At 36.6% G+C, this 12,514-nt stretch overlaps 1 pseudogene across 1 annotated transcript; it reads right to left on the bottom strand.

Moving 5' to 3' along the window:
- Positions 1–11,706: 11,706 nt before the first annotated feature.
- Positions 11,707–12,298, bottom strand: LOC307176608 (heterogeneous nuclear ribonucleoprotein H3-like; annotated as a pseudogene). Its single transcript has one exon. The product of its transcript is annotated as a heterogeneous nuclear ribonucleoprotein H3-like (transcript).
- Between the last annotated feature and the right edge of the window lie 216 nt (positions 12,299–12,514).

Raw genomic sequence — 12,514 nt, 5'->3', positions numbered from 1 at the left:
GCATGCTGTGATTTTCTAGATACATCAATATGAGGCTCATTACTTTATAGGCACAATAGATAAAGACATAGGGTAGTTAAAGTTTTTAATTTGAAAAATAAACTAACATTATATCACATAATTTATCGGAAATATGCAATGTATTTTATTGACTGCATGTAGACTTGGAAATATGATTTATATGAATTTGCCATTTCAGCATGATGAATTGATTGTCACATTGAGGATTATGAAATTAGCTGGAAGAACAGATGATTAACCACCACAGACTTTTGGCTAGTGGAGTTTTACCTTCTGATTTTTGCACATTAATAAAACATACTTCAGCATATGGGACTATTTTGGCAATAGAGCCACTATCAATTTAATCATCTCAAACAAGAAACCAATGTGTAAGTTGCAAATGTTGCAGACACAAAAACCAGTTACTAAGAACAATTGAGTATTATTCTTCTAGTCATATTAATTACAGCTGAAACAAACCTTGATGAGCTAAGAAAACATAGCACAACTTTACTATTTAGTAGGGGAAAAAAAAGAATCAATATAACCATTAATTGCATAAATAGCAATAAATACTTTGGCTGCTGTCCAGGAAATGTACAAACTGAGAGAATTTTTCGTACTGCTGGTTTCATTACACAGATCATAGTCACAGTAAAGCGGGCAGTGGACTGCTGTTCAATAAATTAAATTTAATGTTATTCAATTATGATCATCGCGCTCAGATATAATACTAATAGGAATGTCAACCACGATTACATTTTCAGATTTATGTAAAATGATTCAAATGCTATTTGCTATCCCTCAGATACAAGGTTCATCCGGTTGTTTATGCAGTTGGTCGATATTGATCGTGCACAGCAAGTAGCGTAGCAGAGGCCCAATGGCAGGGATATATAGCATCCCTTGTGCCAGCCGCCAGGGTGCCATGCCAAGCACCAGGGGCAGCATGCCAAGTCATCAAGTGGATAGCGCACCTCTGCAAAGCTGCCTTGTTGTTTTCTTACAATATTTTTTTTTGAATTGTTCACATGTGCCATGAATAATTCTTGCCAACATTACCCAGCATGAAACAGAAATGAAGGCACAGAAATGTCTTTCTTAGAGAATTCTTTTCAGAGCTAAATGAATCTAGTGAAGATATCAGTGTAGCATCATTTTATGTTGTTATGTATGGCTGGGGCTGTGTCATTTAGCAAAGTATCACTCAGTAGGCTGAGCAGCTGGTGTATATGATTTTGTATACCACCTGCAAAAAAGGATGCCCAACCATGCAATCAACCACCTGGCCAAGAGAGGAGGGTAGCTAAACACTACTTTGTTGTTGCGCCCACATTTTCAGAAAGTTTGAGAACATAAACAGACATAGGCAGAATGAATATTGTACAAGATAAGGTTTGTTAAAGCTTTTCTGTTCCATAAAGCATATAGTGCCTGCTGTTCAGAGTACTGTTGAACAGATTTGCTTTATTTCTAATGAAGGTGTCTGGGCATTTTCCTGGCACAAATGGAGTAGAATTATGTACTTAAAACAATATTTTAGAACAACAACACAATATATCGCCACTTCAATTGCACTGCAACAGATTGGAAAAAATGAAAATAGATATAAACTGAAACTCAGTAATGACTTAGCGTCATTACTATGGGTGAATCATTCATTTAGGAGAATCTTGCCTAGCCTCAAACAACCCGTATGTCTAGCAACTTCCACTGGATGCCTTTCTGCCTAAAACATGTGTTTATTATAATCATCTCCATGCCATTACTCATGAGGAAAATACAGGTGGCCTCTTTACTTATTTGGCTGTAAGTGAATATGAGAGTAATTTGATTGTAAACTAATCTTTCTCTCACCAGGTTTTTGATGTCAGCAATGTCAATCTCATTATCTCACCTTTTCACTGGCTCAGCACTAGATCTCTTTCTGTGGCCATACACCTTTTAAAACTCCAGTCCCTCATTGTTTGACAGATTTCTGGAGGAAGAACTAATAACTAGATGAAGGTATTCAACATGAAACAAAGGAAGTTGCTGCTTACAGACCTAGGTCTCTGGCTCTCATCATCTCTGTGGCTATGAGTTTAATCTCATTAGACTCTCCCTTTGTCTCTTTTTAATATAGAAGGACTGATTTGGGACTTGTTGACTCGATCCCAACTCCTTAAGTAAAAAATTCTAGACTTTTGAACACTTATAGAAGTTCTGCTGGGTAATATTAGTTTTTGACTGAGATATCTCTTCATTTTGAGACAGCTTGGTTATCCCCTATCTCAGTTTTTTCCCCAATCTTTCACTTGAAGAGAAGACTCTCACATGAGAGCTTTTAAAATTATTGTTGCAAATTTAAAAATAGGAATTTATTTTATTAAATTAAATAATTTATTTAAAAATAAAAATAAAATTGTGTGAATATATGGAGGTTTTTGCCAATCACTACAAATTGCACCTGTTTTTCCCTTCTCTTTCCTCTTGGAAAAAGAAAGCAAAGGGGAAGAAAAAATAGAGCTTTTAAAACCTATTAAAAATGCACTGTGATTTATTGTACTATTCACTACAAGTCAAGATGTTCTTGGAACAAAAGAAATGCTTTCTATATACTGAATCATCAAAGAAAAAAGGGCAATGTGATTTCCATATTTCACCAACATCATACTGCTCATGAACAAGCTAAATTTAAAGTTCCAAGAAAAGGAAGAGTTTATTTGTGTCTTAGCTAGGCTGGTACACAGATTTATATTAAAATTAAAATTTTTCATTATACAAATCAATAATAATGTTATTTTGGTACAAGAATTATTGAATTTATTTAACTTGGATAGAAGTAATTTTTAAAATTTTTTGCTTCAAAATCAAAACAATTCTTGCAATAATGATAAATTAGTTTCATTAAAATTGTAAATACTAATGGAAAATAATATTTTGGTATTTGATTCTTTTATGAAACTTTTAAGTATATTTGGAAAGTCTTGGGGGATATGATTCTACTTTCTCAACTATAAGTTTTATTATATTTAAACAAATCGAATATTTCTGCTGAAAACTTACCATTGGAATTGAGATATGCTGTAAGTGGAAAATCATGCTGGATTTTGAAGAGGTAGTAAAAACAATGTAAAATATATGTTTAATATTTTATATTGATTCTATTTGGAAATGAGAGTATTTTGTACACATTGGATAGATAAAACATAATACTAAAGTTCATTTCCCTATTGTTTTTTACTTTTTATGTGGCTACTAGAAAAGTCAAATTACATATATAGAGTTCACATTACATTTCTATTGGACAGCATAGAGGTCTGACATATATTTTCACATCAATAAATTCAACCAATCCAAATCTATGTGTTTTCTTTTATGGTCTTGTATTCTATCAATGACTCACACAATATTGTGAAATTTTTTGCCAATGTATATTAGCATAATCTTGCATTTCTCATTATGTGTAAATGTCGGGTCCCCTGGGACATGGCACGCTGACATCTGACTCTGGTGAAGGCCCTACAGAGGCGCTGACAGGTGGGGTGGGGGGTTGAAGGCAAGCTGAATCAGATAAATCCTTTAAACTATCAATATTCTCAATATCAGCCTTTAATTCTTTTCCAGTGTGTGCTCCAATTAGTATTTAAGATAACAGAAGGCTCTCTGAATATGCTGTAATTTCTCAACCCAGAGCATCTGGCTCTGATTGTCTTTTAGGGCAGTCATAGAAACTTCCTTCTTTCTACTATGCCTTTAGTCAAGAACTTAAGATTTAAAGTCTATCCTGTTATAGCAACTTTAAACTTTCCAGTGGATGAAACAGTCATTCACTCTCATGGTCTTACTACAGTCTTCATTCTCAGCACGGTGGTGTGGCAGCATGCATTTGGTCTGCCAAAGGGGAATCAAGAGGGAAAATTTAGGCAACTTATTCACAGCTTTCATGTACAAACTACTGGTACTCTACCTGGAAGTAAATGAATATGCTGGTTTCAAGACCAACTAGGCACCAAGCCCAGATTCCAATCACTAGAGTGGTGTTACCAGTTACTATATTATGTGAGTTTCAGTGACAGAATCTACTCTAGATAGTTTAAAAAGAAAGAAATTTAACAGAGGGAATTAATTAGGTGTTTAAAATTGTTGGGTGATATAGTATAGAATCTGGGAACGACTGCCAGAACAATGTCTCCGAATTGACTTCCCAAAGGAGCTCCAAGCTCTATCACTTCTGAAATCTGGGGAATCAAGAAGCTATCATCACAACTTCAGACTTCTGGATTACATTGTCACTGTTGGGACCTCAGCTATAAAAGAAATATCTGCCTGAGGTTTTGTGAGCCACCTGCAGTGTTTGTTTATACCACTTTCCAACAAGAAACTTAGAACCAGACGAGTCAATCTGTGAGCAGAGGCTGCAGAAATTTTGCCGCAAAAGGCTAATAAAAAGAACATTATTATAAAGCAAGTCTGTACATAGCAAGAACATTTATTACAATTCTAAACTTTTATGACCTAGTGATGTATCCTTAAAACACATAGCTCAAAAAGAGATATAATCACAAGGAAAAACAGACAAATGTACCATCATAATAGATAATTTTAATGTACCTCTCTTCAGCAGTTGATAGGTCAAGCAGACAAAAAAATCTGTAAGAACAATGTAATTAACAAGCTTGATTGGACATATATAATTCTGAAAAGTAATAAATAAGAAGGATAGTTTAAATTAATATAAGATATATGTAAGAGAGAGACAGTATCTCTAACTTCCAACATTGTTTGCTATACAAAAATTCTTTGAAAGATTATCCTGGAATAAAGGGCAGTTAGTGCCTTGCTTACAGGAAGTAAAGAAATTCAAGACTCCTAGAGAATTTTCTCTCAACAATGACCCCGCTGAAAGATGGCAGTTTCAGATTGTTTTAAAGTCATAGCATCAAATGTAATGTATATGTTGCCTCTGAGATCCTAAAAGATTTACCACAAGTATTTTGACTTTTTCTTTCTCCTTAGGAGCATACAAGTGCACCAACTTGTCTTTCACCTTTGAGGGGATAACGATATTGCGGTAGTGTTTAGAATTCTCTCTTTACCTTCACTCTTGCCAAAATTCCCAGGCTCGTTGACTTTGGGCTTGGCCACGTAACTTGTTTTGTCCAGTGGAAGGTAAGCTCACTTTAAATATGCTTGTATGGACTTGCCTGGTTTTGCCTCGCCCTCTAGCTATCCTGCTCTGCACCTTGAAAAATTAAAACATCATAAATAGTGATTGCTTCTTCAGCTTTAGTCCTGAAATGAAAGCTATGAAGAGTTGACCTGAGCCTGATCTACAGCCTGAAACAGAGATATTACACCCACCCCACAGGGTGCAAGAAAGAAATGTGTGTGTAGAAGACCACTGAGATTTTAGAACTCTTTTTACGCAGAATATGTTGTTATGCCCCAGACCACTGGACATCCAAAATATTTATTTAGGTACAGATTCCTGAGTTTTCATGGGAATTAGCTCCTATGTTGCTCCAAATAAAGAATTTTTCAGAATTTTTGCTCCCAAACTGGGTGTGACTTTCAGTGCTCAAATCTAGTTCCTTACTTGGAATCTGTGTGACATTTCTCTTCACCTCAGTCATACGCATATGAGAACTAAAACCTGTGCCTGTGAATTGTAGCTCCCTAAGCAGGGAAACTAAATTGCAACCTTAAGATCTCCTAATTAAAAGGGAGAATTCACTAACAATATCTGTTAAAATGAAGCTTTTAAAATTGCTAAGCCAGTTCCTGGGTGATTGCTTCAAGTTCTAAAATGAAAATCTTCTAATCTTCCAATTCAAAGTAGAAACATTTTATTTCCAAACTGTTTTCATATGCCCCTTTATATTTAAAAGTATTACTACAAGAATACTATAAAATAATCAAGAAGAGAATATTAGTAGCTCCATTTTACATATAAAGAACAATGAGGAATCAAATTATAAACTGATAAGAAAAGTAACATGCTAAAGTTCGTTCCAACGTGAGCATGGGAAATGTTCCTTAGATATCGGGAAATTTTCTTTTTTTAGAAAACCACTCTGTCAATAGAGAAAACTCTAATTTTCAAATAACGTTTTGAGAAAAATGTCTCTGAATGAAACTTATTTATGGTTACATAAAAGACTTCAATTTTCTGAAATAAACTCATTGTAACGTATTTTTTGTGATAGCCTGGAGTTTACAAATATTTATATATATTAAGATATATATATGTATACATATATATATATCTTGAGAATTTGCAAAAGGTTAATAAATATTCATTATGTATGACCTAAAGAGCTCAGATAAAATAAGGATAATTGACTTGTAAATAACTAATGTCAGTAAGGACCCACCTGCTATTACTTGATCATACCGTATTCTACAACAAAACAGCCATGTAAGGGTCATTACTGATAAGAATGTCAAATTGGCCGATTTAATGCTACTCAGGGCTTACTTTATCTATATAACTGTCTCAGATAAGAATTGCAAGCTAATAATAATTACATTAGTGTCAGAACTGTAGGGACACCTATGGTTTATTTAGTAGGGAAAGATAGTTTTAATGTTCTAAATTGAATTTTACTGTCTATTTTGAGATAGTTAAAATAGCATATGTAAAATATTCAACCACCCATTAATGGTTGATATCTGAGAAATACAAAAGTGCTTGAAATATTTTAATGTGTACTGCTACCTCAGCCCAACTGCTTGTCAAAGAGTATGTGATGGTGTAAATATATTATTGATACATCTAAATAAAGTTACTATATTTTCATGAAGTAAAATTTAAATGTGTCTTTTTTTTAAAGTTACAAATCATTTATACTTCTGTGGATTTAAAACATTCACTCCTTTTACTAGCATGTTGCATTCTCCAAATTCATTTGTCTAAGGGAAAAAGCTTTACAGAAGTAAATTTGTAATAATAAGCATCAAAATAATGTGTTTTATGTATAATTATCATTTTCAGATAATACGCACACACACTCAAAATCTGTGTTTGACACTGAGCCATCAGAATCAATTATGGAACAGTAAAAAAATACAGAAAACTGAGTACAACCTCAAAGCTATTTTTAAAAATGGAGCCTTGCCATCTGTATATTTTTAAGTTCCTAATTTTTCAAAGGCAGTTAAGAGTCTCCAGTATATACATTACTCTAATGAACAAAGAAATAAGCACCTTAAAAATATCTGGGGCTTCTCTGATGGTGCAGTGGTTAAGAATCCGCCTGCCAACACAGGGGACACGAGTTCGTGCCCTGGTCTGGGAAGATCCCACATGCCACGGAGCAACAAAATCCGTGCGCCACAACTACTGAGCCTGTGCTCTAGAGCTGGCAAGCCATGACTACTGAAGCCCACATGCCACAACTACTGAAGCCTGCGTGCCTAGAGCCTGTGCTCGGCAACGAGAGAAGCCACAGCAATGAGAAACCCTCACACCGCAATGAAGAGTAGCCCCCGCTTGCCGCAACTAGAGAAAGCCCGCGTGCAGCAACGAAGACCCAACGCCGCCAAAAAATAAATAAATAAATAATAAATAAATAAATAAAATAAATCTAAAAAAAAATCTGTCATCACCACAACAATAGTAATTTTTTGGTTTTGAAACATGTCTTTAAAATGTTTTTAACATTTTGTTATAACAATTTGTTATTACATCTTCATTCATAGTAGAAACCTTTATAGAACAGCAGGAAATATACAAAAAGAGACTTCATATAAGCATGTGATCAATTGATCGTTAGCATGAATCTATGCTAACTAATCTAGCATAGCAGTGAGTAGGAATTGTAGAGCACATTTGGAGAAAGTTTCTCTTTTCTATATGGAATGAAAACTTTTGGAGTTGATGACCAAGGGAGACTTTGTTCCCATTGCTACATTAGATAATATGTCAATCGTTAGAAAGACTAAATGCAACGATGTCTAAAGCAACCCATTTTAGCTTTATATCTTTTGTTTGAAACTCAGCTTTTCAAATCTGTTAGAACAACTGGTCAAACTGACAGGGACATGCCTAGCCAGGAACCACCAAGTAACAGAGCAGCATATGGACACTGTGCTTTATAATTCACAAAGCATTTTACCACACATGATATCATTTCTTCCTCACACCAACCCAGATACATTGGTAGGTCAAATATTATATTCTGCAAGTTCAAAGGTAGAAGCAGAATGAGAGAATTTAAGTGATTCTCACATGGACACACAGTTTATGGTAGCAGATTCAGGATGTAGACAAAAGTTTTCAAATATTAATTACAGACTTCTTTCTGTTACATGTACTCTTGTGAGAAGGTTGAAAACATATATTTCATCAAGATATAATGTATATCACAATTTTGTTAAATGTCAAATATGTGAAAATTCTTCTAGATGAATTCATACTGGCTATGAACTTATTTTGTGTTTAGATCAATCAACATCCTGAAATATCTATTCCACAGGGCATGATGGGGTCAAATGAGTATACAATGGGCTTCCTACTTTGATGGTAATTATGTTAGTGGTATGATAAACCATATAGGGAGTAGGATAACTTGCAGCCTTTTAACAAACAAATATTGGAAATAGTTCTAAAAGCAAAAAATGAACATGGTAAAAGATAAAGACCTAGGTGTTTCTCTGTAAGTGTGTATATATTTTTTCTCACTTACATGGTGCCTGATATGCCAAGTTCCAACTGAATCCCCAAAATGCAATAAAACAGTGAACATTACTATTCATTACTACTCCTCCATTCAAGAAGCTTAGAATCTAGTAATGGACACCAATATTAATCAAATAAGCATTTTCCATTCAAGTATTCGTTCATTCAGGTACTATTTAAAGAACCCTTATGAATGAGAAGTTATTCTCAGTGCTGCAGATAAGGTTGTGTAAATATAGGTGCCATTGCACAGATATGAAGTGATAGAACTGGGACACCATACATCCTGCAAATGGAACACACAACTCCATCTGCGTGAAAGCAGAGGTCTTGTGAACAATTAACCATGTCCCGAGCCTTCTTCATCTACCTAGAAAATGCCAACTGAAGCTAGAAATTTATTTGAAGTTTCTTATTTAGTTCAAAAATATATGCAATTTTGCATTATTTAATAATATATAAATATGTATTTATACCATATAGCAACAACTTATTACTAATATACTGTAATACGATGAAGACATTAGTTTTCACTTGGCCCCAGTGTTCTTTTTTGTTTTTTTTGTTTTTTTTTCGGTACGCGGGCCTCTCAGTGTTGTGACCTCTCCCATTGTGGAGCACAGGCTCTGGACGCGCAGGCTCAGCGGCCATGGCTCACGGGCCCAGCCGCTATGCGGCATGTGGGATCTTCCCAGACCGGGGCACGAACCCTTGTCCCCTGCATCGGCAGGCGGACTCTCAACCACTGAGCCACCAGGGAAGCCCGGCACCAGTGTTTTAAGTAAAATTGATTATTGGAGCAGATGTTCTACTGAGACTTATTTGGGGAATAGTAAGCAATTATTTCAACTGCAGCATTATTTTAAAATATTTTAAAAATAAAACTAAAACTGGAGATATAGATAAGAAACTGTTCTGAAGACCCATGAATGCAACAGCAAAGTAATATTGTATTTAGAGAGGACTTATTACGTTCTTGTTCACATTATTAGAGCTATTAATATCTACCTTGCAGAACAGTAATGAGATCATCTAGATAAATGTACCTTTCAGAGTATAGAACATATAATAGGAAATCAACAAATATTAAGATATATATTCTTTTTAAAATTTTATTTTATTATTTTTTAAAATTTATTTATTTATTTGTTTCTTTTATTTTTGGTTGTGTTGGGTCTTCGTTGCTGCACACAGGCTTTCTCTAGTTGTGGTGAGCAGGGGCTACTCTTCGTCGTGGTGCACGGGCTTCTCATTGCAGTGGCTTCTCTTGTTGCAGAGCACAGGCTCTAGGCATGCAGGCTTCAGTAGTTGTGGCACGTGGGCTCAGTAGTTGTCACTTGCAGGCTCTAGAGCGCAGGCACAGTAGTTGTGGCACACAGGATTACTTGCTCTGCGGCATGTGGAATCTTCCCGGACCAGGGCTTGAACCCGTGTCCCCTGCATTGGCAGGCAGATTCTTAACCACTGCACTACCAGGGAAGCTCTTAATTTCTATCCTGGCTCTGTGAGTAAAAAGCTGTCCAATCATAGAAAAGTCAGTTCCTACCATGCTGATGGCTAAAAAAACACATATCTGTTTCTTTATTTGACCATGGTTTAGAGTAATAGTTTTTCCTAAAGCTGGAGTATGTAGTTGTAGAACCACGCTCAAATATGGGGTCATTTTCCTCAACAACACAGGGGCCTTTCGTCCTTAAAACTTCTACAGTTAAACTTTCTTCATCCAAAATAATAGAACCATCTTCTGCCACTTTTACTTGAGGAACCAGCAATGGCCCATCATCCATCTCCTCTTCTATTTCTTCATTATCTTCACCATCAGGAGTACTCTTACCTTCTTGCTCTCTTGTCTGGACTGGTGTCAATGATTTTTCAGTTTTCTTTTCTTGCTCCAGTAAAGAACTCATTGGATTGTTATCTGGCAGGTAATATATGAAGTCTCTCATAGTCATTTTGGAACGATCTGGTGGCCTCTGACTTTCATTTACAGCATATTTGTTTTTCCATTGCTTCTTCTCTTTCCTCAATTCTTCTTTTAACATTTCTCTCAGTTTCTGGGCTTTATATATTCGATATCTGTCTGAGCATGGCTGTTTCTCTTTTGTTAGAACAGGATGTGTCCGTGGAGCTTCTTGATTAACTGTAGACAAAGGATGAGGTTCTGAAGGAACACTGACACTAGGTTTAACCAGACTAAAAGTAGTTGATACTCGCTTTCTTCTCTGTGAAACGGTAGAGGAAGATTTACTGGATTCTTCAACATCCTTCCCACCATCTGTCTTTTCATCACTGCTCTTGGGAGCCTTTTCTCGGGGCTCCGCTTCCCCGCAATCCACCGGGGCACATCTGTGGATTCCGCTGGCTTCGCGACAGAGGCCGCTGCAGGCTTCGGCGGCCTGGGAGCCTCTCGTTCACGCTGTGGATTGAGGGCGGTGGAGCCCCTGGGGCCTGCTCCAGGCCTGACATTGGGCTTCACGCTAAGGCGTTCCCTGCGGAACATGGCGGAGCCAGGGGCCGGGGGAGGCGACTCCACGGCCGCTCTCAACCCCGAGCCCCGGCCGCTGCCGGGAGAGGGCTTTAGGAACTACGCCCTTCCCACAAAGACACACCAACAGCCCAGCGGGCAGTTACCGCAGTTTAACGCCTCCGCCGCCGCCTCCGATCTCCCGCCGCCGCCTCTCCTTCATGACCCTGCTACACTAATAGCTAAGTTTCTCCCGGTACCTTGTTCAAGATATATATTCTTGACTGCTTTTACAGTAGTTCAGTTTAGAAGTGATGAGGGCCATATAACATACTTCTTTTCTTTTTTTTTTATATGAAATTTTACTTTTAAGTCAACGTATGCAATAATTAAAACCTACAGAAAAATTTTTTTCATCACAATCTGTTGCTTTTTCAAATAATACTTTGAAAACATATTCCTTCAGTCAGTATAAAGTTCCTAAAATACAAAAGAAGTTAAATCTGTAAGAAAGCTTAGTAGACCAGATGCTGTGGTCAGAACTCTGTACATTTGGTGGCTATGCTTCGGTACATCACACACCATTCACCTCATTCTTGCCATCTTGCCCATGGTAACCTCCACTGCATCCACCACCACCTAAGCCAACAGGAATACTGTATCTTCCATTGTAAGTTGTTCATCATTCCCATTCTCCCAATAGATACATAATCTCCCTTTTTATACATTCCATCTCTGCCATAGCATCCCATTCCAGAATCTCCCATTCCAAAGCCACCTCAGGACTAGAATTCAAGAAGAATTCAATGTATTGATGTTGTATGTTACTCATATCTTTAGACATGGCGAGCGACTGCAACTTCATGTGTCATAAACTGTACATCTGCTTCTCTGGTTGCTCTGCCATCAGCTCCAATATCAGTATAAACTAGTATTGGATTTAGTGCTGGGAAGAAATTAGCAATGTCATCTTCAATTGAATGAAAATGTAATCTTCTCATATATACAATATGACCACCATGAAAATCTGAACTTACATTAGCAGCTCCACCATAGCCTGGAACTCCCATACCTCTTCCATCTCTCATTCTATCATCAAAGCCATCATGCCCATAACCAGAATTATTATAGCCACCATAGTCATCACAACCTCCATAACCAGGGTATTAGGGAAGAAAAAGCCAGGACAGATGCCAGAGATAAAACAAATATATTATTTTTGTCATCCATCTCCCACCCCCGGCGCAGTATGATAGCATTGATGAATATTTGATCTGGAACAAATCACCCCTTTCATCTCACTGGTAATTTTACATAGCCAGAAAAAGCTGCCGAAATGTTAAAATATGAAGTATGAAAATATGACAGATAGTAAGCAGGAT

The sequence above is a fragment of the Stenella coeruleoalba genome (assembly GCF_951394435.1).
Source record: "Stenella coeruleoalba genome assembly, chromosome: 18".
Lineage (NCBI taxonomy): Eukaryota > Metazoa > Chordata > Mammalia > Artiodactyla > Delphinidae > Stenella > Stenella coeruleoalba.
Note: the sequence above shows the minus strand (reverse complement) of the source record. Positions and strands in the feature narration are given on the sequence as shown.